We start from the raw sequence: 22244 nt of genomic DNA, 5'->3' as shown, positions 1-22244 counted from the left end.
AACAGTTTCAGTTAATATCATGCGCAGTTTGTATGTACCTGGGGTTGTGTAGTAGCCTAAATAATTTTAATTTTATGAATTGATTACTTGATTTGCACGGTGTTGAATCGATATAAAGTAACCACGGTGAAACAGTGAATCAGTAGTTTTAGAAAATTACTTAAATTTACGCTGCATTAAAATTGTCTTACATGCATCATGTGATAAATATGTGTGCATTACATTATTTCTAATGTAAGATTGAAGTTGTAGCTCCCTATACATCCCTAATAAATACTCTTACAATTTCTACTCGAATTTTGCGTAACAAGTAATTATAAACAATTTTTTTATGTATTGCATTCGTATTTAGTTGTATCTAGCGTAGATTGGTACATACATGATACAAGTTATTTTGCATAGCAAATACACGGTACGTTTAAATTTGATTTTGTTATAAATATTAAAATGTGCTACAGCTCGTGTCTTTTAAACACTTTTATAAATGCATGCATATTCTGATTCTGCTTCACACAAAAACTGCATAAAACTTCGTCGCCCAACATAAAAGGTGTTTAAACATAAAATAATCGGCCATATAGTGCCCATGTAAGTGTAATATAATGTCGCTAAAATAGGTACAAGAATGGTAAACTTGGACTGAAAACACAGTTTGAAGTAACGCAATTTTCTATTTTCATTTTGTAAACAATTAATCGCTCAGCTTATACATTCAATAACTTTTTTGTTAATGCCTCTAGAAACAAAAGTTAAAAAAACGAGAGACGCTTACACATGTGGTCTCCGGGTAGGCGTATTTATATTGCGCGAATGGTGATGTAACTTACTTAAAAGGTGAAAAAAAATCGGCAAATACAAATCACATTGGACCCCCTGATTATAGGCATACGGAAACCCCCGGCCATTTTTCATCAAAAACAACCTCGGATGTATATGGACGGTTTACAATGTCAAAAATCTTAACAGTTTAACTACGTTGCAAGTAGATCGCGTACATGTAGTAATTTCAATTTTGCAGGTAAACTTTATGACTTTACTCTTGTGAATCTTAATTATTTCTGCAATCATTTACACTTCACTGGCAATCATTTTAAACTTAGTAATTCAAAATACACTTTTAAACATTTCTATTTATTAATATGACATAATAATATTTTATATATGCGCTAGTACAGCGGTCGTAGTACAGCAGTCTTACATTAGATGCAAATCTAGTTAAACGTAATCCAGTTAGCGCAATTCTTTCCCTTCGTTAAAAGTCTGCCATGAAACTGCATTAACTTTAACAATGAGATGATGGTAATTTTAATTGTTCATTTTACATTTAATTATCATAAACCAATGCCATATGTTGAAATCAATACCAGGTATACTTGCAGGGCCTCATCAGACATTATTGAAAATCGATATTAGAGCGAGCCTCGCGAGTGTAAGGTCCGCGACGTGAAGTACAAAAAAAGAGCATGTGCACTGAGTAAATAAATTGAACACATTTTTAGCTTATTTATTTATTTTTATCATTTAAAATAACAAATTAAATATAGGTATGTTAGTATATTTGGTAAAAAGGATGTATACAGTATATAGCTTGCCTCTGAAAAAAATAAATGAGCTGCATCGCATGATTCTGGGCCTTCGGATATACATTTGCTTTACTTATCCTTGAGGTATTTGAATTGAATGACATTTCAGGACTAACTGAAAATGTTAGGATGCAATGGATTACATTGCGCAAGATACAAGTTAACAAGCAAGACCATGTATTGCGCATTTTGAATACTAATGTAATGTGCGAGGCAAAAGACGCAACAGATCCCTTCAGAGAAAAGCTGCTCAAGGGGTCGACTGGTCTTACATACAGTATATTCTCCATCCATATGGAGACCTGGATATGCTAATTTGCATATAGTCAAGTACATCAACATACTACGAACGCACTTCCGCCTACAGCTGAACGTTACATTACTTTCCCCTCAGAGAAGTCTCAACCCAAGTCTTGGACTGGGAAACTCGTGAATAATGCAACGCCGGTCTGGCAGTTTTCTTCATCCAACTGCTGCTACCATTTGTTATGTGCATTGATGCCAAAGACGCAACAGATCCCTTCAGAGAAAAGCATGCTCGACTCTGAAGGGGTTGACTGGTCTTATATACAGTATATTCTCCATCCACACAGAGAACTGGTTATGCCAATTTGCATATAATCAAGTACATCAATGAACTACAAATGCACTTCCGCCTACAGCGAAACTTTACACTAAAATTGACGTCATTCATTACGGTAGTACAAATGACGAAATTAATGTAATTGAAATTAATTACTCAATATTACAGCTAGCATACAATGTTAATTGTTTTCTTACCATTGAATCTTTATGGAGCATAAATATAGAAAATAAAGGATTCATTTTTAATAAATTGACTAAGAATGCAGTCAACATAAGTCGGAACAAAATCGGAGGTGTTTAACCTTGGGGGTGTGACGAGGTTGAAGCCATAATGCATTAGAGGGTGTAGGCAGACCTTTATAAACTCAAGAATAACAATATTTTAATAACTTGAATAATTGCCAACTAATTCAAACACCACATTTATTCATAAGTCTAAAAGGAAAATATGTTTGTGCAAAAGTTTGTTTTGAAATTCACTTAAAGGTTACTAGTTTAAAATATGAACATTTCAAAAACGAAAACTGTTAAAGCCTAAAGGTATTATATTTCAGCTGGATTTATATCAAATAATAAGTAAAAATTTGATGAAAGGCACAATCATGTCTATCTCAAAGCTTTGTTCAAATTTTTTTTTTCATAATTTAAAATATTTAAATTACTTGTATTCAAGCTTGAAAAAACATCTGCTGTTATTGAAGGGGAAAACCATTATTCAGAAAAATTGATTATGTGTCATGTTAACTAGTATTTTAAAACATTTTAAGTTAAATGGATGCTGACTGCTTTACCGACTTTTACAACAATCACTGAATCAAAATGAGCATTTTATGATGGGTATGCGACCAAATTTTGTTAAGAAGTATGAAAGGAAATATTTGGCTATTTAAATCAGCTAAACATAGTAGAAATTAACTGAATTTATTATTACAAATATAGGTTTATGTTGGTAAATAGATTATTTATTAGATGAAAATTGGATGGATTATATTGCTAAGCTTTCATAAAGTTGAATGTTAAAACAGAAAGTTTTATGTTTAATAAAATATTGATACCAAAGATAAATTTGTGAGAAAAATTGTAACATTTTTCTGCATGGTTCAGATGTGAAAACAATTTGTAAAGATGGCTCATAAACAGAATCTGTAACATTGGTTGAGAAATCAGCTGAGAAATTTGTGTTATTGATCACTATTATTGGCAAACATGAGAAATGTAAACATCAGCAATAGAATAATGGGGCTGAGTCACAAGCATCCTGTTCCCAGCCAATGATTGGAGTCCCAGATTGTCTGTATTCATTTTATTGGGAAATCTACAAAATAGAAAACTGTTGTAAATCTTGTTTAATAAAATCAGATTTTTTGTTTTTCATTGTTATTCTTGTGGGGAAAATCTGCATGACAAGTAAAAAAAATGTTGTAGCTAGCTAAAACAACAACAATATATATATGTGCAAGTAGACTTTTGTTGTGTCTATAACATGATGAAAACACAAAGTGAGTTTCTTTAAAAAAAAAATTGATGGATATTTTTAACTGAAAGGAAAAGTTCTAACCCCTTGGTAAGTCATTAAAAGTTTTTATAGGAAACAAACATATATTTTTACTTTTCTTTATTTTATTTTTATTAATTATATCTTAAATCAGTTATGATGAAAATTATTTCAACTATGAACATTTCAGAGTGAATCAGACTTTAATTTTTTTTTTTTAAAAGGTTATAATTTTTTTATAAGCTTTGACGGAGTACATTTAATTTTGCATGAAGACAAAGGAAAAACACCTTTGGCCAATACAAGCATTGGAATAGAGTTGTCTTTCAATTTAGCCCCCACCCCAGACCACTTTGACAATATTTTCATATTTTTCCCAATTTTTGTATAAAAAAGCCCCTTGAATTGTCCTGCAAAGTTAACATTCAGTGGTATTTGATGAAATTCTCAGCCAATTACTACAGGCTATCATCCAGACAATATTGATGATCTGTATGGTCTTTAAACAAGAGGTCAATTGGCTTCATTTGGAATCAATTAGGAGGCTTTGTATGGGCACTTGAGCTAACAGTATTACTTCAGCATTTATTTGTTAGTCATCCTGGTTTTGATATTCTACACCAAAATACTTAAATCCCTCTATTTCTACTTACCTAGAGTTCAAACGAGAGAAGCAAATGCACTCTATTTTGATTATTAGTGTATGTTACTGGCTTGATTTATATTTTTGGCTGTGACATAGTGCTTAATCAGCAATATTAAAATGACAAGCAATTTGGTAATATATAGCTCACGTTTTACAAATTAAATGAACTTATTCCTGAGATTAACTGTTTCTCTCTTGGAATAACTTTGTTTTATATGTATTACTTGAACAATTACCAACCGTAAACATACTGCTCCAGATTTTCATGATATCCCATAGTTAGGAGCAGAATTCTAGACGAAATGTGAATCTTGAGTATAAAAATACATTGGATTTTGTCAAAATGTCCTTATCAATTGTCTTGCTTATTGACGAGTAAGATTATTGTAAATCAATTATATTCTGAATAGTGTAAAGTAGACAATTCAAGGCCGTGATTACTTCCCTTTACAATAATAGATCATATTCAATTTTAAGGGGAGGACACTAAGTTGGTGCTGTCATTTGTGTGGCATCCAGTTAAGCACCTACCTAAAATAATACCAAAATACATAATACCAATAACAAAACTTCACTTCTTTGGATACTAATTGTGTTGAAATGTTTTATTTGCTAAATACTCCTTGTATTTGAATTAAGCATCTCTGAATGTTTTTTAGGGTGTAACATATTCTTTGTAAAATTCTTTTTGACCCAAAACCTTATTTGGAGCTCTGTACTAGAACTACCTTAATTAATTTTGATATTAATTAGAATTATCAATTGTGTTAGTGTATGCCTATTGCAAATAATTCAGAAGCGTCTATTTATGATAATCTCGATCATGTTTATCAGTGATCCATTTCTAATAATCAAAGTAATCTTCCCTGGAACTTTTATTGTTGTATTTATTATGATTACTTAAATTCTTAAATATGATTCACAATATCATCAGTTCTAGAAACATGGGATTGACACATAAAATGTATTTCATCAAGTCAGGCTTTACAAATCCTATAAAAACAAATAATCTGGCAAAAATTCAAGTCTTGGCATCTTTAGAGAAATTATAAATGGGTACAGAGTCTGGTTTTAAGATTATTTTTTCAGATAATTCATTGGAATGTATAGTTTATGTTCTCAGCATGATTATGTAAATAGTCAATGTTTATGGTTTTATAATGGACTGATTTATAGATATAATAGTATATTTCCTTGGTTAAATTCGACATCTCTGGTCCAAATGTTATGTTCCGTGCTTTGAGTACTCATACTTTCTTGCTTTGAGTACACATACTCATTTGCTTTGAGTACACATACTGCCTTGCTTTGAGTACACATACTCATTTGCTTTGAGTACACATACTGCCTTGCTTTGAGTACACATACTCCTTTGCTTTGAGTACACATACTTCCTTGCTCCGAGTTCACATATTGCCTTGCTTTGCGTTCCTTGCTTGAGTTCACATACTTCCTTGCTTTGAGTACGCATAATGCCTTACTTTGAGTGCCTTGCTTGAGTACACATACTGCCTTGCTTGAATACACATACTGCCTTGCTTTTGTAAACATACTGCCTTGCTTGAATACACATACTGCCTTGCTTGAATACACATACTGCCTTGCTTGAATACACATACATGTACTGCCTTGCTTGAATACACATACTGCCTTGCTTTTGTAAACATACTGCCTTGCTTGAATACACATACTGCCTTGCTTGAATACGCATACTGCCTTGCTTGAATACACATACTGCCTTGCTTGAGTACACATACTGCCTTGCTTTGCGTGCCTTGCATGAGTACACATACTGCCTTGCTTGAATACACATACTACCTTGCTTGAATACGCATACTGCCTTGCTTGAATACACATACTGCCTTACTTTGAGTTCACATACTCCCTTGCTTTGTGTGCCTTGCATGAGTACACATACTACCTTGCTTTGAGTACACATAATGTCTTGCTTTGAGTACACATAATGCCTTCCTTTCAGTGGCTTGCTTGAGCACATATACTGTCTTGCTTTGAGTACACATACTTTTCTGCTTTGAGTACTGTTTGGGGTGATCAATGTAAAACATGTTGTGTAGGTTTGTTTCCTTTATTAAAAGTCATACATACAATAACGACACACAAGAAGTAACGTTACGCAAGTATCAATACATTTCGCGCATTACGTCACTCTCGTACATCGCATTACGTCAAATACCAACATTCTCCCGGCCACAAATGGTTTTAAGGTATATTCCCATAAAGTCTATTAAGCGTCCACTACTTCAAGTAGGTATAATTCTTAAAAACGTCATTACGGTAATTAATTAGTTTGTCTACAACTGCAAGGTTCCACTGCAATCTAGGTTTGAAATCATCTTGGAAAATCACAATGTCCCCTCTGCGGATCCTCTGGTGGTGGGTACCACTGGCAGTTGTTTGATGAAACCTCTGTTTTCCTGTCCTGTATAATATCCCCATAATTGTTCTGACATTCTCCATTATGCGACATTGCGCAGTATACACATTGTCTTCTTAACGAATCATTTTGTGATGGATTCTGATGGCCAAACATGTCACGGTCAGACGATTTATGGGCACTTGTAAGTAATGCGGCAGTTGGTTGGAAGGTAAGTTGTTCCTGTGTCTGACCAGTCTCCATAATCTCTTGTTCTTTGTTTATTGCTACGAGAAGTTCAGACACTGTCCAACTTCCGGTTCCATGTTCTCTGGCTATGTGACGCCTCATTTCCTGTGGAAGCCTCTCAAGGATTATGGGAATCAGCAAGTTTCCATAACTGTCTTCACCTAACGACTCGAGACCTCTGATCGAATTTTCTAGTCGATCATAGAAATCACGGAGCTCTCTAATGTTGTTGGATGGTGAAGGCAACTGTAGAAGTGTCTGCATGTATGCAGTTGAAATTTTGTGCTTTTGTCCAAAATGTTCGTTCAACAAATTCAGAGCTTGCCTATAGTTAGCATTGGTTAATGTGAAACCTTCAATTGTTTTTGCTTCATCTCCTTCTAGCAAAGATTTTAAATACCAAATTTGTGCATGTCGGATAACGTAGGATTTCCCTGAATGGTTGACTCGAATGAATCCCAAAATGTTTGCCACATTACAAGTTTGCCGTTGAAAGACGGAAGGGACAGTTTCCGCAATTTATGGTAGTATGAAGGTGTGATGACTTGTTGCAATGACTCGATGATCCGCTGTTCTGGTCTAGATGACTGGTTTTTGTTTCCTTATTCTGACGGTGGAAGTCGCTTCGGCGGGAGGTGTAGTTGTAGTGGCGGAGGTAGCTTCGTCAGATGGTGCTCCTGAAACATCAGGGATTACAGCGGCGGACACAATGGAAGGGATAACTGATGTTACCATTGCTAAGTGCCTTTTCTCCCTCTGCAGTCAAAGTTTCAAACGTAAATTATACGCGTTCGTCTCTTTCATCTAACATGTAGTGTTGTCAACATCTCTATGTGATACAATTTTATCGTGAAGAATTTTCATTGCATTTATAATTCTATCAATCGAAAAGACAATAAATTCAATGTCATTTAATTCATAACTCTCCTTTATGGTTTCAAGCTGTACAAAATGATCTTCTATGAATTCTCTGTGGCTGTCTCTCAGCGCTATGAGCTCCCGTAAATTCATGATATATCCTGGTCACAGCACCAAAATGTTTGGGATGTTCACTGTAAAACACGTCGTGTAGGTTCGTCTCCTTTATTGAAGTCATACATACAATAACAACACACAGGAAGTTACGTTACGTAAGTATCAATATATTTCGCGCATTACTTCACTCTTGTACATAGCATTACGTCGCGCCAAAATCCCAACAAGTACACATATTGCCTTGCTTTGAGTAGACAAACTTGCTTGCTTTGAGTAGACAAACTTGCTTGCTTTGAGTAGACAAACTTGCTTGCTTTGAGTAGACATACTTCCTTGCTTTGAGTAAACATATTACCTTGCTTTGAGTACACATACTGCTTTGCTTTGAGTAATCATACTTCCTTGCTTTGAGTACACAGTGCTTTGAGTGAAAATACTGCCAAACTTACAAGTACACATACTGCATAAGTTTTAACACAAATGTTACCTTGCTTTGAGTGCAAATACTGACCTATTTTGCGTTCAATTACTGTCCATCTTTCAGTATAAATGAGTATAATGTTTAGTGCTTTGTTTTGAATACAAATGTACGAATACTGCCTTGTAATAAGAATAAAAAACTGCCTTTTGATGTTTTTTGTACAAATACTGCCCTGCCTTGAGTACAAAACGGCCTTACTTTGAGTACAAAACGGCCTTACTTTGAGTACTATTCTTGCTTTGGCTGGAGCATGAATCCACCTTACTTTGAGTTTAAACACTGCTTTGTTTCATCTATGAATTCTGCCATGCCTTGAATACAAAAACTGCCTTTCTCTGCGTACAAATAATGCCTAACGGCCTCATTTTCACATTTTAGACACATGTATACATGTTTCTTCTTCTACGCTTTATTCCAAAGATGTAATACAGTAATTTGTTGGAAAAAAACCCTCTTTATTCTCAAGTTTACGGTACAAAGGAAAAACACATGATGTATCCATCAGATTGTTATGCTTTGCATTTTATGTCTGTCTGATTGCTGCTTTTTTAAGAACTCATTGTACCGGGAGGTAAATAAAAATGTCATTGCACGTTGATGTGTCAGTTTGTTTGGGCGCCATCGGGCCTGATTTCGGATGAAGATTACATGAGAAAATGACTTAAAAGGTGTATGAAATGTTGCAAATTTGATAAGGTATAATATATAACTGAATTGTTTTGGGCATTAGAAGAAAACACTTTTGGGGCCCACCTGAGTTACCTTGGGGGCATGTGCCACCTTCCCCAGAAACATTTCAAAAGCGATTTGGGGTTCTCCCCCCAAGAAAAAGTTGGCTTACTTAAGATTCAAATAATGCATTTTGGTGTATTTTTTTCTCTTCCACATTAACAAGAAATGTTTACTTGGGCAGTTCAAGGGGTGGGGGGATGGGGTTGTGTACGCTAGCTGTATGCTCCTCTTCCCCTTGCCCGACCACACACTCATTAATCCCTAATATACATGTATGTGAAAATGCATGTGCAGCAAAGTTCTGTTTTGAATTAATTTATTAAAGGGTCCCTATAACACAGCTTTGATAATTGAAGTTCTCTTAACAGTCAGTGATCTGCTTTTCTACTTAATAAAGTGAATGCTTCAGGATTCAGAGGCCATAATTTATTTTAATTTGATTCCTATTGATTCCATCTGAAGTAAATGCATGGAAGGAAAGAGGGACCCCTGCTTGCATTAGAAAAAGTCAGACAGTTCTAAGAGTTGATGAGTATTCCAGCTAATCCTGGCATTTGATATAGGTATGATAATTGCTGAAAAAGAAACCTGCTGGTGTCTGCTTTACTGCCAAAAAGGAGAGAACATGTCTCACTGCCATGGCTTCAATGTCAAGGCTTAACTGGTGGGTTAATATAAGTTCATTGGTAATTATATGTTGGTACAATTCAAACGTTGGCATAGATGGCATAAATGTTTACCATGTCAAGCTGACATGAAGAGCACATGTTTCAGCCAAGGAGCTTCAAGGTCAAGGTATGTAACTTAAGGGTCAAACGTTAGAAGTCACATGAGTTGACATGCATACACATTCCTTCAAGATTAAGGTCAAACTGATTTGGGGTCAAAGGTCATATGGCCATTTTTGTGACCACTCGATAACTATTCAACCATGTAAAAAGATTTCAAAACAATTTTCAAACACAGTGTAAGAAATACACATAATGATGTAAATAAACCATATTAATGGCTGTTGCCAGTCTAAACATTGTGCACATATCATCTTCAGAATCACAGCAAGAAGTCTGCTGCAATTTATCCTTCAACCTGTGCAATTACCTGCATGGTAACTCACAAGATTACTAGACTAAGCTTTCCTCACCCCCTACTGGTAGTGATTATAAATGAATCTGTGCCATCTCACAGAGGTGGGATTTCAAGGGCCTATCAGAGGAATTAGCTGGAAATATACCATGTTTTCCTGTTTTTGTCACACATGATAAGGTCTGATAAGCCCCTTTGAATGGTCAGTTATTGGCCATAGCTTTACAAAGAAGTTAATAAACATATTTTTCGGGAGCATTCACAAATTCAATATGAAATGTTTGGTATCAGTCTTGTACAGAAATTTGTTGAAGGAAAATAAAACATTTCTAGGTTTTTCAATCCAGATTAAGAAAAAGAAGAGAGGATGGGCAGTTTTGGTGTTTTAAAGGGACTGTACACCAGATTTGCACCAAAAAAAGTTTTTTTCTGTAACGAATCTCAGGACAATTATCTAATAGAATGTGTTATGCTTTTATATCATAATTGTAAAAAAAGTACCAAAATGTAAAAAAAAATTGTGTCGGAGATCGGGTTCGAACCCGTGTCGCCAAAACTGCAGACCAGCGTCGTATCCACTGAGCCACAGCTTACTCTAATCGGGTGACATAATTAAGCTATACACCTACCTCAGTAATATTACGTGATAACACCGACTAGCCAATCACACATAAGGAATGGATTTTACCTGGTAGACATATCCAGTAATCTTGTTTAATGGAAAAATACGAAATAACTGCTAAACTTAAATAAATTGTAAACTATGTGGTACTTCAGTTAGTAAGTTTCAATGCATTGTACACATCGATGCCAAGTTTATATCAGTTTTCGACAGTTTTCTTCTTTTTTTCGCTATTTCATCAGACAGAGTACAGCCCCTTTAATATGTTTCCCAAATTTCGACTTCTCTATCTACGTAAAGGCAGTATTTTTTTGTAATTATGGTACTGTATGTGTATAAACCAAATGGAAACGTTCTAAAACATAGAACATTATAAAAACAACAACATTGGTTTGTCTGACACTAGGAGCATGAATAATCAGTCAGATTCATCAAATGGTATTCATCATCTATGTTATTGTCAAAAGGACATTTTGAAATAAAAACTTGATCACTAATAACAATGTCATAATTGAACTAGGTCATTATTGTCTGTCTATGCTGTATGAAGTGACAATTTTATTGTTCTTTAGAGGACATCATGGGTACATTCTCTTCTATGAAATGTTGCTGGAAGTCTGTTGGGACTTGTGCTAATGTAATGATTATTGAGCATTTTAAAGCATGTCAAGGGTAACTTATTAAAAACAAGAATGTACCAACTCCATGATCTTGTGTGTGGTGATAAATTAGTTATGCCTTTATTGTGTAATTCATACACTACAGTGATCTTACATGTGCATCTGCAGAAGTCATTTTGCCTTGCAGCAATATTCATGAATTTAATAATTAAGGGTAAAATAGGAATATGTTTTATCTGCTTCTTAAGTGAATGGCGCTTAGAACCATTTGGCTCCCACCCTCACTAGTTGTTTATTCCTTTGTCCCATTTGAAGTGTAATGAGGCGGAAAATGTCAAAGTGACATCTGTTGGTCTGTTTAATGAATTTTTAATGAAGTTTGAAAGGTGTCATCTCACTCATGGGCCTTATGCTGTCCTTGACATTGTTATTGGAGTGTTTTTATTTCAATATCTTCTTAAACAAATTTTGCACAAACTCTTTCAAATTGAATCAGAAAATAGCAATTATACAGAAAAATATATGAAATAATCTGATATAAATTTGTTAGCTTGTTTGAGAAACTTGAGCAAATGTATTTCAAAAGAATCGTTGTTAGCCAACTTAATCTATACTGTATAATTTATTTATGTTTTCAAATATTAAGTCTACAAAAAAAGCCCAAAGATGACATTGAGCAGACATTAAACCACTAATTGACTAAGTCTCAACAAAAAATACATGAATGTACGAGAAAATTATCTTCCTAAATAAATTAATTAATTTTCTTTTGATAAAGCATTTCATGATGCTCTTGTATTATATAATTAAATGCCTATCTTAAAGTTTATAGATGACAGTATATTTTATGTATATAACTATACATAAAAAATCACCATCATAATTAACTGATGTAACTGCCACAATGGCTAAAAACAGTTCATTATTAAATCCTCAAAAGAAATTCAGCATCACTACTTGTGAGCATCCTGGAAAATAAACAACATTAATGGAAACACTTTGTATAAGTGTAATTGATACCCCAGATCTAGAAAAAAAGGCCCGGGGTTATCTGCTGATGAAGGGGCTGATAGCATGACAGAGGCAATCAATAAAGGCTCTCATGACATGCTGCACGCTTGCCTGTGGCATGCGGTTTTTGGCATGCAGCTTTCATGCGGCTTCCATTTTTGTTGTTGACAGGTCTTGGAAGGTGCTAATAAAAAGGGATCTCCTCTGGGAGAAGGGCCTTCTCATGTACACTTGAGGTTTGTGAAGTAAGCAAGCTGTGCATGCTGTGCTGTCAGTGCATGTGACCACCAATGTTGCAGCTTTTTTTTGTGTGTTCATTTTCAAGAAAATAATGGCCATATTGGATGTTTAAAATGCAATTTAATGATCTCTAGAGATTGATCATTTTGAAGTTCATTTGTCTTATTATAAGCTTGCTTGTTTTTTCGAGGAAACAGTCAAGGTGTTGTAAAAGGCCTTGGTGTTGTGATGTCTACATCTGCTGGTAAAAATTTGAACCTTAATATGTCACAATTCAGAAACTGTAAAGTTATTTAGACGATGAGACTAAGTATACATGATCTTGTGAGCAACGCTGTACACATACGCCATGTGTAGCAAGGCCCATAACTCTTAATAATAAGTTGAGTTACCTTTTTGGCAAAAAACAACAATAACAACAGGCTAACATAAACTGTTTTCTACTCACAGCTGAAGACAATTTAGTAGACACCAATGTGATATGTGAATATTCAATAAAAACTACTAAACCTTCATAGAACAGGACAGCTTATACCATAGCATTATATCTTGGATTATTAAGTTCAGTAACGAGCCAAGCCGCCTCTGCCACTCCAGAGTTATGACCCTTGAATTTGCTTAAACTGCATTTGCAGTGTCCGCTCTACATATTTGACTAAACATACAACCACTTATCACCAAACTTAGTGACCTAAAAATATGACAGACTATTTTGCGATAATTAGCACTCTTGTTGTATGCTGTTTTCAGTTGTGGTCTTTTAAGGAGTGCATAACTCCGGTCTCAAGAGGCTGGTACACAGTATGTAGAAATTGACACTACTTAGTATGCAGATTCACAAAGTACTTAATCTTATACTTGTTACACAGAAATTGGTAAGAAAATTAAAGAGCATTCAGTATCAAAGGGGGCAGGGTTGTTACACCATTATCTAACCAGAAAAGATACACAAAGAGGATGTCCTAGACAAGTTTTGTTTTAAAAAGCTAGGCTTCATTTTAAGAATTTCAAACCTTTCATTAACATTTAATGTCATAAACATCAATATGATTCAACTGACTTTGTATCTGTAAAATTAAATTACAGGGCAAGAGGTCACTTCACTGTTGTTTTTCTCTTCCCTCTGCAAATAACTTCAGAGGTTTCCATGGCTAATAATACTCATGAGAAATTTGATAATGAGGTTATTTTCAGGGCTAGATAGAGCTGTCAGAACCAGTTTGAGTCATACATGGTGTCTTGGGAGTGACCAGTTCATGAGTCAAGTAACCTGTGATAGCCTGACTGATAAGCCTTCTGGCTGAAGATTTTCATTACTCATATTTCTTGCCATTTGTGTTGGATGGCACATGTTTTCATGTTTTTGCCTTAGTGGTAATTGACTGAATAATTCAGAGGGCTTCCTAATAATATTTTCTCAATATTTGTGTTAAAAAATGAACTAATATTATTTGGCTACAGATTTTCAATATTTCTTTTGAGTCATTTGTGCGGGTGTGTGTGGAAAATGTTTTCTTAATACATTTTGGTAAGGATTTTAATTGAATTATTAAATTATAAACTGTCTGACAAAAGGAACATGTTAGTGTGAAACGTTTTTGAAGGAGAACGGGTAAGGTTATCGAAACTATAGTTTTTACTGTGTGTTTTTTGTTTATATGAAGAAATTCCATGGATTTCTAACTAGTGTTACACATATATTAGCAGTGCCATGGATAGATTTTATTTTGTTGCAAGCATTTTCTTTTTTTCTTTTTTGGTGGAATACTTTTAACGTGTCGTAATTGTTTGAAGCAAGAACGTCATCATGCAAAAGCTATATATAAACCTTGTTTATAACTCGTAACTGAATTTTGATAACATTAATTCAAGACATTTCAATGAAACTTGGTACACATGTATCTAGTAACAATATGCAAATTTATAGCAAGGCACAATACTCATTGTTGAGTTATGGCCCTTTATGACTGAAGAAACAACAACAGTGTCAACAAACGAGCGGACGCATCCACTTGTGGTGATCATGTAGCATTTGATTTTATATCTCTTCTGTATAAAAAATAAAATGTGTAAAGGTTTATAACCTAAATGAAAGAAGGTGAATGTCTGATAAGTAAAGCTGCCTGTTGTTTATGTCAGAGATTTGACTGATTAATTATCTTCATGGCTGCGTGAGCTGTTGGATTGTTTATGATTCAAACCTTTTCTTTTGGTACCACTTTATTGCCAGGAAAAAGCAGAATGTAAATGATTACCTCAATATTACTTTTTATAACATCTTGAAAATGATACTTAAATGATTAATATTGGTTTTTATGTGTCCGTTGTTGTTTTTTAAATCGGGTAGTACTTGTATTATTGTTTCACCTGTGGCGTGGGGGTGAAGCCTTAATTAAGTCCTTAAATTGGCAAAAACTGTTTTAAATTTGACTTAATAATGTTAAACCACTTAAAAATTATCAAACTTGGTATCCTTAAATTAGGACAGAACATTTTTGTAACAGTTGGCTCTCTTGTTGAAAGCACTATTGTTGTTGCCAATTAGGCTTCAACTTTGTTTTGAGGTGATCCCTTAAATTGAAATGAAATAAGTTGACTTCGACATTTCTAAGGATTGAATGAATCACTGTTCTCTTTTTGTTTCAAGCTAAGCTCCAGTGCAATTAATTATCATGCTTTGTTTACCACCAGTCATGATTTTCTGCTATTTTGCATTTATCAGGAAACATTGGAAGCACTTTGGCTAATTTACCTGTATTCTTGCTTAAATTTCTAGCAAATTAAGTGAGGTGCACTTGAGTTTTTATCAGGTTCATGATTTGGTGCTTCACCATACTGATTTGTCTGCACTGTTTGCAGTCTGGTGTATATGTACCTGAACAAAGCCAGTTTCAGGCTTATCAGTTGTAATATTTTTTATGCCCTCAATGCCTTGTTTATTAATCATGGTTCAGAAAGGTTTTGTTGAGACAATAGAGGCTTTATCTGCAAGGTGTTGTGCCGCCCTCCTCGTAAACCAAACAATATCGAATTTATATTTGCTAAGTGGGGTTGTCTTTCCCAATTATTTTTGGCCTTTTGTAGTCCGAAAGGTGTGTTATTGTCAATTCATTTTTTTTTTCACAAATTGTTTATGGATGGTCAGGGGGAGGGGGTCGCATGCAGGGTGCCTCAGCACACAAGCATGTGGGATGGTACGCCATGATCTATAAACCTATGGTTTATAGCGTTGTGGGAATGCTCATTAAAGTGCTAAAATACTCCTATTTTGCAACTTGAAATATTAAGAAAACTGAGTAAATATAAATAAATAGCTAAACCTCACACCCCAACTATAAAAGTAATGTAACTAAAGCCATTTTATATTGCCATTTTTGTCCCAGATGGCTCAGAGTTTCCTAATCTATTCCATCCTTGGTCATTGAGACTGTTATAAAAGTTGATGAATAATTTCTGTAACAAGAACCTTTCCCTGTAATATCTTACATATTGGTTATCTATGTTTATAGCACCCTGTATTATCTTAATGGTCATTCCTTGGAGCCTGTTGAATTCTAACAATATAGATTCTGTCTGGGTTTGATGTCATGTGCCCATTTAGTTGGTTGTTGATTTCCTTTAGCTTGTCTACTCTTCCATGGCGAATCTAAGATTCTAGGTATTGTCATCGCCTAGTTGATGTAGTCTTGGGTGGGGTGGGGTAAGGTATAAAGTCTTGCACTTGGTTGGTTGTTGATTTTAAACCTGTCTCTGTTGTAGAAAAAAAATGTTGAAGTCTTGTAATAGCCTTGGTGTCATTGTCGTCAGAGCTGTCATGCGTAAACTTTTGCTTAGGGCGTAATTAAAAAAAGTTCAAGATAATATTTGCATTAGACTTAGTACACATGTTGACAATACGCACACTTGTATTAAGACCAATTTAAATGCCGGCTTAAAGTTAAATGACCCTCTTTTACTTTGAACACCAGCTGACCACTGTGGATGTAAAAAACAACCCGCTTTTACTTTGAACACAAGCACACAATCAGGGTCCGGTTAGCGCAGTGGTTAGCGCACTCGCTTAATTCTCTTCAAGGCGACCCGGGTTCGATTCCCGGCATGGGCGCATGTGAGATTAGTGGGTGACCAACTGGACAAGTGGGTTTTCTCCAGGTACTCTGGTTTCCCCCACAACAAAGATCACACTCTTAAATGTGCAACACCATGCCAACAAGAGTGACTTAGTATAAGCTATCATAGCTTTCTTCACAATCGTTGTAAAATATATAATGTTTGAAACAAACAATGCGGGTCCTCAGAAGCGACCTGCATTTACTTTTAACTCAAGCAAACCATTCTGAGTTTAAGAAACGACCCGTTTATACTTTCAACACCAGCATACCATTTAGTGTAAGAAACAACCTTTTCTTACTTTAAAAACAAACACATAACCCGGTTTCAAGAAGAGACCGACTTTTACTTTAAACAAACTCAATTCTGGGTGTAAAAAACAATAAGGTTTTACTTTGAACACAAGCACATGATTCTGGGTGTAAGAATTGACCCTCTCTTACTACGCCAGCTCACCACTCTGAATGTAAAAAAACAAGCCTCTTTTACTTTGAACACAATCACACAATTCTGGGTGAAAGAAATGGCCCTCCATTACTATGCCAGCTCACCACTCTGGATGTAAAAAAACAAGCCTCTTTTACTTTGTACACAAGCACACAATTCTGGTCGTAAGAAATGACCCGCTTTTACTCTGAACACAAGCACACCATTCTGGATGTAAAAAATGACCCGCTTTTACTTTGAAATGACCCGCTTTTACTTAAAACACAAGCACATCATTCTGGATGTAAGAAATGACCCGATTTTACTTTGAAATGACCCGCTTTTACTTAGAACACAAGCACACCATTTTGGATGTAAGAAATGACAGGCTTTTACTTTGAGCACAAGCACACCATTCTGGATGTAAGAAATGACAGGCTTTTACCTTGAACACAAGCACACCATTCTGGATGTAAGAAATGACCTGCTTTTACATAGAACACAAGCACACCATTCTGGATGTAAGAAATGACCTGCTTTACTTTGAACACAAGCACACAATTCTGGATGTAAGAAATGATTGGCTTTTACTTTGAAATGACCCGCTTTTACATAGAACACAAGCACACCATTCTGGATGTAAGAAATGACCTGCTTTACTTTGAACACAAGCACACCATTCTGGATGTAAGAAATGACAGCTTTTACTTTAAAATGACCCGCTTTTACTTTGAAGTGACCCGCTTTTACTTTGAACACAAGCACACAATTCTTAATGTAAGGAATGACCCGCTTTACTTTGAACACAAGCACACCATTCTGGATGTAAGAAATGACCTGCTTTTACTTTGAAATTACCTGCTTTTACGTTGAAATGACCCGCTTTTACTTAGAACACAAGCACACCATTCTGGATGTAAGAAATGATTGGCTTTTACTTTGAAATGACCCGCTTTTACATAGAACACAAGCACACCATTCTGGATGTAAGAAATGACCTGCTTTACTTTGAACACAAGCACACCATTCTGGATGTAAGAAATGACAGCTTTTACTTTAAAATGACCCGCTTTTACTTTGAAGTGACCCGCTTTTACTTTGAACACAAGCACACAATTCTTAATGTAAGGAATGACCCGCTTTACTTTGAACACAAGCACACCATTCTGGATGTAAGAAATGACCTGCTTTTACTTTGAAATTACCTGCTTTTACGTTGAAATGACCCGCTTTTACTTAGAACACAAGCACACCATTCTGGATGTAAGAAATGACTCGCTTTTACTTTGAACTCAAGCACACAATTCCAGGTGTCAGAAACATCCCTCTTTTACTTTGAAAAACAAGCAGTTAAGACAGATGTTTTTGCAAACCATACATCAAAATATGTTTTGTCACTGCAGTAATAAATGTTGCCAGATTGTTTTTGCTCCTGTCACAATCAGGGAAGCCACTGTTCTGAATGTCAGGTGTAATGTTGATGATCTCCAGCAGTGTAGGAAACTCAGGAATATATATATATTTCTTTTGTTTGTTTACTGATCACTTCCTAGGAAGTGTATTAAAGTTAATATGACCCTTAAAAGCCCATATTGATGGTTGCTGAAAGGGTGTTGACCAAGTACCAAGTTTTTTTTACTTTAGAGATTACGTCTTTGGTTTCAATGTTTCACTTCTGTCGTGGATACCCCACACATGGGTGGCAACGCCCAAACATGCAAGGGCACCCCACACGGGTGGGAACCCCACATGGGTGTGAACCTCACACACGGGTGGGAACCCCACACACAGGTGGGAACCACACACACGGGTGGGAACCCCACACACAGATGGGAACCACACACACAGGTGGGAACTCCACACACGGGTGGGAACCCCACACATGGGTGGAAACCCCACACACAGATGGGAACCCCACATGAGTGTGAACCCCCCACACAGGTGGGAACCCCACACACGGGTGTGAACCTCACACACGGGTGGGAACCCCACACACAGGTGGGAACCACACACACGGGTGAGAACCCCACACACAGATGGGAACCCCACAAATGGGTGGGAACCACACAGATGGGAACCCCACACATGGGTGGGGATATATGTTCCCTTTGACATTCATATCCTTCCTCAAAGGGAATGCAAAGGGGTCAGATGTTTATGCAACCATCCACTGGCAAAGGCACATAGTGTTATTTTCAATACATTCTGGTATTGAGATTTCTTAGACATTTATTTAAATCTTTTACTAATTTGCCCACCCTTTTAAAAACCTTAGGAAGATGGAGGGGCCGGCATGGTTTATCTGCCTTGTTAAAATGGCAAGGGTGCGGGTGGTGTTCTCCTATAAAAAAGAGTTATACTAAGAATTTATTTATCAAATAAATGAACCTGAATATAGCCTTTGTTGTTCACTGAAAAAGAAAAAAACTCCTGACATCTCCTTGATAATATCAGGAGCATCCTCGTCTTAATGTTAAACTCAATTTTTTACAAGAATTTCCTTATTCGGAAATAATGAAAAAGTAGGAAAAAAATGAATAATTTTACTGTTTGAACACTTTAATACTGAGTATGATAAAGATGCTTGTTAAGGAGTTTCGTAAATTGTTTCCCTCTTGGCAAAACAGTTAAGGATTAGCATTGTTTCAAGTGTTACTTCTTTGTTTTCATGCTTGAGAACTACTTAAAAAGGATATAAATGTTCAGCCCTGCCATAAATGCTGTCAGCTTCTCTTGAGTTGGAACATTTTTCACTTATATGGTAAAGTATAGTTTGAAGTGCATAATTTACTGAATACTGAGTCAGAAATCGTTATTTTATATGTGACTCTTTAAGGATGACTTTCATAAAGGAAAGAATGGAAGTAATAATGGTAAATAGGAGTTTTTAAATATTTTTTTTTTTATTATGCAATAAAATGAGAACAAATTTGTAAACTGTTATACAGTTTCATCATTGTTGCTTCTTATTTCTGTGATAATGTTTAAAAAGGGATTTTTTATTTTAAATTAATCTTTTTTTTGGGGGGGGGGGGATTTTCTTCACAGCCATTTACTCTGTTATCTTCATTTTACAAATTAAAAGTAATCACGTTTAGAATTAAACGAAGATATTTGTGTTTTTCAGCAAACTAAAGCAATAAATCAATTATGTTCAATTAATGTTTTTCTTTACATTATTTTTTTTTGTGAATGGATTTTTTCTTTGTTTAGTTAGGTTCCTTTTGAAGCGGTATCAAATTTTTGCAATAGCTGGCAAAAATCCACAAAATACAATGTATTATCAGTATATCTAGAATTGATTGATTTTACACACATATTATGTAACTGACTGTCTGAGCTTTCCTGGAAAACTGAAGGCTTGAAATGTACAAGATAAGTCTGTCTTCTAATCTAATGGGGATTTTAAGAAACTTTCTTTGAGAGAATGAATTCTTGTTGTGAGAAAATGCAGGGACTATTTTGCCACAATACTGTCTAAGTTTTGCTTTAAGCAGGAATGAAATACTGTTATTTTTGTAATGCTTTGTTTTGTTGTGATCCGTATGCTCCTCATTCTATGAAGTTTCTAAGTGAAATTATTATATTATATATATAATCTCAAAGTCAATTGGTCAAATATAGCTTTTTAACCTAAAATTTAATTGGTCAAATTTCAGTTTTTAATGAAAAGGTCAATTGGTCAAACATCGATTTTAGTCATCCTAGTAAAATTGGGTTCACACTATGATGTTCGGACAGACGTTTAAGGATGTTTGGGCAAACGTCCAGCTGTGCTAGTAAAAGTTGTTAAAAGTTTATAAAAGTTGATGTTCCTTGGCGTACGCTATCGAACATTGTGTTTGTTGAAAAATTTAAATACATAAAAACTTTGTTGACATTTGGAAATAAACCTTGTGTATGTTGTGCTCCATTTGTAAGCCTTCTTGAACGCTTCATAAAGTCGTACAAAGTTTGCCTAAGTTGGACACCTTTGGCAAATCAGGTGACTGAGATGCTGGCTGGCGGTTGTAATCTTAGCCGAAGACTTGTGCATTGGGTATGTAACAAAATGAATGCAATGGTAATGAAAGGGGCTAGCGTAGGCGAACTTTCCACAGCGAACGTGTAACTTTGGACAACGGATCCTTAAACGGTTTAAGCTACTTCTTATAGACGTCACCAATAGTACGGTAACTTCAGCTAACCCTGTACTGAGTTCATCTCAGTTGAACTAAGTTGGCGACAGCTGCACATACACCATATCTGCATAAGTTTGCCAACACTAATAGAAAATATATATATATATATATATATACAACGCTGGCAAATGCTACCAATCACTAGCAAAATCAGTCAAATGCGGTAAAACGTTAGTAAAAGTTGATGTGCGCTGGATGAAAAATGTGTATAGTGGTAACTGTAAAGAATCCTACTTGCGAAGGTAATTTTGCCAACGTTTGGGCTCGTTTCTTAGTCTTTCCAAATGCTGGACAACGCTGCTTCAAACATTCATAGTGTGAACTTATGTACATACTTTATACAGTTTGACTAGAAACTATTACACATCAACTGGAAAGATCAAATAGGAACTTTTGGAACCATGAGCTCCTATATTGCTCCATTAGGATTCTCCCATATTGATTCTGGATGCTGAGAAATTATCAGACTGGCATATTCTAAATCATGGGTTGGTTGATTATGTCTGGAAGGTTAAATGGAAAATTAATGAGGAAATAATTATTTTGCCTTTTTTACTTTCTTACACTGCAAATTCAATAGCATACTCATGTTTTTGTAAAGATATTTGAAGAATTTACCTATGGCCATATGGTTTGAACCAGGGGATTCTTTTTAATAAAATATCCTACCCCGGTAGTCATAATTAAGCCTTAATACACTTCTTATAGAGAAATGCTAATCATACAGGCAGATCTATGTAATAAATGTCCTTTTATATTTATAAAAAAAATTGCCTGAGAATTTACAATGTTCAGCCTTACAATCTTTATTGAAGTAGGCCCAGAATTATT

At 35.3% G+C, this 22244-nt stretch overlaps 1 protein-coding gene across 3 annotated transcripts in view; it reads left to right on the top strand.

Moving 5' to 3' along the window:
* The first annotated feature begins 3517 nt into the window (after positions 1–3517).
* Positions 3518–22244, top strand: part of LOC128216639 (uncharacterized) — a 57439-nt gene continuing 38712 nt past the window's right edge. The window contains exon 1 of one of the 3 annotated variants that reach the window (XM_052923251.1): positions 3518–3732. The gene's annotated coding sequence lies outside the window, so the exon portion shown is untranslated. Of the gene's footprint in view, positions 3733–19908; positions 20106–22244 lie in introns of those variants that run through there. The other 2 variants (XM_052923255.1, XM_052923253.1) reach the window with 2 other exon arrangements.

Source organism: Mya arenaria, chromosome 14 (assembly GCF_026914265.1).
Source record: "Mya arenaria isolate MELC-2E11 chromosome 14, ASM2691426v1".
Classification (NCBI taxonomy): Eukaryota; Metazoa; Mollusca; class Bivalvia; order Myida; family Myidae; genus Mya; species Mya arenaria.
The sequence above is the reverse complement of the archived record's forward strand: the minus strand, read 5'-3'. Positions and strand labels throughout refer to the sequence as shown.